At 37.0% G+C, this 6,737-nt stretch overlaps 1 non-coding gene across 1 annotated transcript; it reads right to left on the reverse strand.

Moving 5' to 3' along the window:
* Positions 1 to 1,598: 1,598 nt before the first annotated feature.
* TRNAQ-UUG (transfer RNA glutamine (anticodon UUG)) lies at positions 1,599 to 1,670 on the reverse strand. Its single transcript has one exon. It is a non-coding gene; the product is annotated as a tRNA-Gln (tRNA).
* Between the last annotated feature and the right edge of the window lie 5,067 nt (positions 1,671 to 6,737).

Here is a 6,737-nt window from a genome sequence, read left to right on the forward strand (position 1 = left end):
AATTGTTGGTGTTTATAACCTTTTCTGGCATCACCCCAAGAATAAATAGTATTGCAAACTCACTGTACCGACGCCTCATATCCTTAGTTGCTTTGGTGCTGAACATATTCACTGCTAATTGACGGATGTACATGTGAAATGGTTTTTAATCCACCTGGATGAAAAACCGCTGCCTTGAAGAACCATTTTCTTCCGATTTGCCGGAAGAAAAACGGGATACTCTTGTCAAGCAACATTCTCCATCCAGCGGCTGTCTAATTCAGCCATAGTGAGAACAAGGCCCAAAAATGTCTCTGCCCTCTCCAATCTAGATTGATTAATCCCGCGATTTTTGAATTCTGTTCATTAAGGTTGTAGATTAGGCCGACAGTGTTAACACAGACGCACGCTAAGTTAAAAATTGGCAACCTGCTGAAGGTACGGAAGTCCAGAGGTGGCAGTGGGTCCAAGAAACGATCAGGTAAGCATAAAATACTAACAGCAACCATCTTCTAACACGACAACACTCCATTAAGAAAGGATTATGAATGCGTGATTTGAACAAAATTTTTATTCATCTTTTCTGTCTGTTTGCTAACCATTGTGTCTTGGCCAGCAGACAAACCTCAGCCAAATTGAACACCTGTGGAATGAACTGGAACAAAAAATCAGGGAAGAGTAAGATTCACGTCAATGGACCTCACTAATGCTCTGGAGGAGTAAAGAACTGTACCCCAGCTTTCTACCAGAAATTAGTAGAAAGTATTCTACGACGTATTGGATCAGTCGGTGCAGCCAAAGGTAGACCAACACGCTAGTATTTTCTTTGTAGGAATATATTTCGTGTGCATAACATGTGGCCTGCGACTTTTGGCAGCTTAGTATACGTAAATATTTTTAACTTTCAGATGCAATTTTCATAGAGTGGTACATTCTGCTCATCATTAAAATTAAATTGTCTGCTTTGTAACGCCATTCTTTATTTTGATGTTTTTATTTTTTTTAAAGTTAAAATATACAATTATATTATAATTCTAATTTCTCACTTATACGAAAACCTTCTGAAAACATCTAAATTTTATTTAATTAATTATTTTTTTATTAATTTCCATTATTTTTAGATTGGTGATAATAAATAATTGAAATTATTATTTATATACTGATGGAGTTCCTCATAATACAAGTACAGGTCTGCTCACAAACTTGTAATAATGTAAAGATGGTACTAATGATTAGGAATTCGAATCAGGCGCCTTGTGCCAGGACCGGCTTTGCTTCTGAGTGTGTTTCAATTTACAGGCTGAGACGAAAATTTATTTTCATATTCGAATAATAGACGTTTTGTGGTTGCTTCTGAACTTTAATGATTTTTATTTGCTGAATCCATTCGAGGTAATCCAGATTCATTTATTTGATTTTTTTTCTATTCGGCTGACTTCCAGGAATGAACAAAAGGTATTCGCGCCGTTATGAAAATTTCCAGGTATTCCTTAAAGTCAAGGCCAACTCCGCATTCGCTTTGTAAGATGACTAGTCACGGCCAAGGAGAATTTGATTTTCTGTGTATATAGCCGTAAGCTTATGATGATCACGTAGAACGGCTAAAAGAAAAACTTGAAAGGTCCCACCGAGATTTGAACTCGGATTGCTGGATTCAAAGTCCAGAGTGCTAACCGTTACACCATGGGACCACTTCGTCAAGCTCATTCCTAAAGTCTATTATTTTCTTATATCTCTTGGAAAGTTGAACGGCATTCAGCGTATGCATGGGTACGTGAACATCAAGTTTTTAACAAAAAAGAAGGGCAAAATGCTAAACCGGTACTTCTCAATTTTAATGACATAAGGCTTTTACTGCTTGAAAATATTTCAGCGGACCCCTAAACAAAATGTTTCTGCAATCTGAAATATTCCTGATGGAATATTTAAAACCGGATATTATTAGTAGGCCCACTGAAATATCTCTGATTCCCAGGGGTCAGCGGACCAGTTTCAGAAACGCTGTCCTATTCAATTACATGCAAGAACAAGTTATGGAGAAAAATCTCCTAATTATCCTACTGTTGCAAGATAATTAACTCATTTCAAAAAGAAGTCGAATCAGTTGGCCGTGATCCAAACTCTGGCTAGTTATTTGAATTCTGAAATAACTGCATCAAAGAATCAAAAAAATTTGAACCCGGAGGGATAAAAGTATCAGAGAGAGAGAGAGAGAGAGAAAGAAAAGTTAAATATCCCCAGGAAAGAAATTTTAAAATTGCCCACAATCATTTTGAAATAACCAAAGTTTATTCAAGATGAAGGGTTCCAACAAATATCAGATTAAGGTCATCAAAAGAGAATTTAAAATTGTTTATTTATAAGTCATGAATTTTAGATTATTTTTGGTTTTAAATTTTCTTTTAATGATTGTTGAGATGAAACCGCAATATTTTTATACGATTGTGATTTTAAATTACAGTCAGTGTTAATGCAATCGATGTTGAGGGTTCTTTCGCTCACCCTCCACTTCCCTTCTAAAAAAAAAAAATAATAATAAATAAATAAATAAAATAAATACATAAAATAAATATATAAATAAAAATACAACTAAAACAATTCCGAAACCAAACACCCCAATCACTGGAAAGATTTTAGAATGTTTTCTGAGACTCAAAGGGATTATTACTAATAAATTAAAGGTTTTTCAATTGTTAATGTCCTCGCACTGATTGTTCATTTACCTACCAGAATAACAGACAATCCTAACCACGGAGCCAAACACGCTTGATCTTTTTCTCACAAACAACTCTTCTAATACATGGTCGAGGTGAGTGGCCCTCTAAGCACCTCAGGTCACAACTTGATGGTCTCTTCTCCAATGGAGCTTTTCTCTCTTGGCCATTCTCAACCTCGTGTTGTTTGGCATTACAAGAATGCAAAATGTGATGATCTGCGAGATTTCTTTACTTCTTTTCCTTGGTCGGATTATTGTTTCAAATCTTCTGATGTCAACAATTGCTCAGATCGTGTCAGTGAAATTATTCTTGTAGGGATGAAATTCTTTATTCTACACTATACCTTAAAATCTCGTCCTTTATGCGCTAATACTGTTCAAAAAAATAATGTTGCATATTGCAATTGGCTTGTATCCAGGTTCATTTTCTGCCTACATCAAATCTCGCAACAATTCTAAGACAGTTATCAATCAGTCCAAATTAGATTTCGAACAGGCTAGAAGTAGACACCTTGCTTCTTGTCCAAATAATAGCCGAGCAGTCTGACCAAAGCTATTGGCCACAACTTTTGCCCATCTCTGTTCCCACCTCTGTCAAAACTAAATGGTTCTGTTGCCACTTCAGCCAAAGATAAAACTGATCTGCTTAGCATCCTACTTTTCTAACAAATCGTGTATTGATAATCTTTGTAAATTACCTCCTACCATTCCCAGTACACTCAAAGGAAGCATTGAATTTTTCCTTTGGGTTTCCGTCAAAAGGTTGTCAGAAGAATTTTGAACAATCTTGATGCTAAGAAAATTCCAGGTCCTGGTGATATTCCTGCACTTGTTTTCAAAACCTGGCCTCCTGAACTCACTTCTGTTCAGAAGTAAGTTCAGGAGGTCAGGTAATCTTCCATATGATCAACGATCGCCAGTATGAATTCCGTCAGTGTCGACCCACTGGTGATATTCTGGCTTATGTTGCCCATCTATGGACAAATTCAGTGGCAAAGTTTGAGAAAACTCAAGTAGTTGCTGTTGACATTTCAAAGGCTTTTGATCGTTTTTGACATAAAGGTCTTCTAAATAAGCTTCCATCTTATGGTTTACCAACTGTTTTTTGCAATTGGGTATCCAGTTTTCTCTCTGACACTGCGGGTGATGGTAAATGGCTCTCTGTCTTCTAACAACTCCACTAATGCCGGTGTTACCCAGGGTTCAGTTCTTTCCCCCACTCTTTTCCTCTTGTATATTAATGACCTTCTTCCATTGATCGCAAATCGTATCCGCAGTTTTGTTGATGATAGCACATTGCATTTCACCTTCCAGTTTAAGAAGCCTTGCCCTGCTTATACAGCTTAAACTTCTCGAATATCCACTATCAATTCCTTAAATGCTGATCTGCAGGTAATTCTCCAGTGGGACAATGAAAACTTAGTTGATTTCAATCCTTCTAAAACTCAGTCCTGTCTTATATCTCGCAAAAAGAATCTTCTGCTCCTATGTTTATCTTCTATGACGTCCAATTTCTAGGCAAGATCATGTATCTATCTCTATTGGAGATTATCCTGACTTCAAATCTGTCTTGGCATAAGCACATTACAAATATTGCTTCCGGTGTATCTAAAAAACTGGGTCTACACTTTTGCTCTCGGCGTTACTTTTCTTCCAAACAGCTGTTCACGCTGTACAAATCGCAAATTTGCCCTGCCATGGAACATCGTTCCTACATCTGGGGTGGTGTCCCCAAAACCTCTCTCAGACTTCTAGATTCTATTCAAAAGAGAGCAGTTAGGTTAATTAATGATTCATCTCTAACAGAGTCTCTCAACTCGCTGTCTCATAGACGTTTCTGCTGCATGCCTCTTCTACAGATACTACCATGGGCACTGTTCTTCTGAATTGGCTTCTATAATTCCCGCTCTCTCTTTCAAAACAGTCCGAACACGTGCCGCCACCAGCCAACATCCATTTACTGTCCAACTTCAAACCCACAGAACCAACTTTTCATCTTCCTCATTTATTCATTCAACTGCCGTTTTCTGGAACAACCTTCCTTCATACGTATTTCCTGAAAATTACAATCTACAGAAATTCAAGTCTAATATCAATAAGTACCTTCTTTCGTCTTTACAATCTTCAGCGCATGCATGGTACTAAGTAATATAAGTTCTAATACCTCTCGTGTTTGGGGGGATCATTAATTAAAAAAAGAAAGAAAAAATTAATTATGACAATGTATCCGCTCTAAGTGCTTCATCCAAGATGAATAAGATTTTTATTGTATTTATTCGTTTATATTTACTTTATTATACTGTGCAATTGTACATAAGAACATTAGAATGTTTTGTATACTTACAAATTAAATAAATTTTATTCATGTTTTTTTTTTTTTTTTTTTTTTTTTGCACAATGGAGAAATGGTGAATATTAATCGACACACGCAATTTGCTGTATCATTGAGACCAATACAAGTGCTGCCATCTTCTGGCTTAATAAAAATATTACCTGCAAACTGTAATCAAAATTATAAGCAGTGTCGTTTTGGCTATTAATTATTTCATTCGTTACGAGAGGATAACTTATTTGATTTTTAAATATTTTATTTCTAATTACCTTATTTATAATTATTATTCGCCTGACAATACAATAGTCGAAAACAATTTAAGAATTATAGTTTTTTTGACATATTTTATCAATATTCGGTAAATTAATACCTCAATGCTTTCATATTTTAATATACAGGATAAACTTACGTTTATTTCAAATATTCGATAAATTATAAATAGTTAATTTAAAAAATAAAAGGAAAGAAAGAAAGAAATTGATATTTGCTTCGTAACTCAACAAGTGTGCCATCTGGTGGAAGAAATGAACACCTCCACATTCAACTGTATTACAATGAATATACTGGTGTAATTACAGCCTGGGTTACAGCTGGAAATAGTGCTTATACAAGAACTCAATGCGCAATAAGTTTTCATTCTTGTATAAACACTATTTCCAGCTGTTTAAGTATCACTGCAGCGTCTGGACGAGCTGCAATACGCCTTCATAGGGCGTTCCAGACGTGGTGCATGCGATTCAGGTCGGAAGGGGAGGCACAGATAGGCCATTTCACGCCGATGACACTCTCCTCTTCCAAATTATTATTTACTAAGCTGTGTCCTGTTTGGGTTGAGCGTTACTGTCCATCAGGATGACTTCTTCATCTACAACATAGCATACGGAAAGACCATGGACCATAGTGTCTCATCTACCTGCGTGCAGTCAGGGTCATGATCCTGATGATGTGAAGGTTCCTGTACGTACACAGGGTTGTTTAGGGTTGTTCTTTCACGTAACACTAGGACCTGACTCGGGCTGTATTTGGACTCAGCTGCGAAGCGCACACGGTGTCATTCCTTGTCAGTTCAAATAATGTTCAGGTGACCACATTCTTCTAGTCCTAAAATGTTAGGCACTCAATGGAGCACACACTATAGGTCATCTTGCATAAAGTCCATGTCTGTGCAGGTGATTCAGAATTGTGTTGACACTCTTGTCCCTTACGAGCAATGAGAGAGAGAGAGAGAGAGAGAGAGCTAATGAACTTACCTCGGCTTTGTTGTTTGACATAAAGGTCAGGTTTCTTGAACCGATTCCACATATTGCTGATAACACTTTTTGTTACACTAAGCCGTGCTACAACTTGGCATTGTGATTGTCCGCCTCCTCCCTTATTCACCGGACTTGGCCCCGTGTGATTTCTTCCTGTTTCCACGTCTGAAGAAAGCTGTGAAAGGAAAGCGTTTCGCGTTCCTTCCACACAACGGAAGCATTTCGCAGAGTTTCATAAAATGGCTTGCAAGAAGCATTTAAGCGTGGGTACGACGTTGACGAAAGCGTGTAAAGTTCAAGGGAGAGTATTTCGAGAAGGAGAAATCCACAGAAGATTCAGATGATAACAATTAAGATAAGATCTTGCACCAGTCCGCAAATTAAATGATCATCCCTCGTACATCACACTAATAGATTTTTTTTTTTTTTAATTTCATGGTTTCTTTTTCTTTGAACA

The sequence above is a fragment of the Mastigoproctus giganteus genome, chromosome 13, assembly GCF_048544385.1.
Source record: "Mastigoproctus giganteus isolate SK-2022 chromosome 13, ASM4854438v1, whole genome shotgun sequence".
Classification (NCBI taxonomy): Eukaryota; Metazoa; Arthropoda; class Arachnida; order Uropygi; family Thelyphonidae; genus Mastigoproctus; species Mastigoproctus giganteus.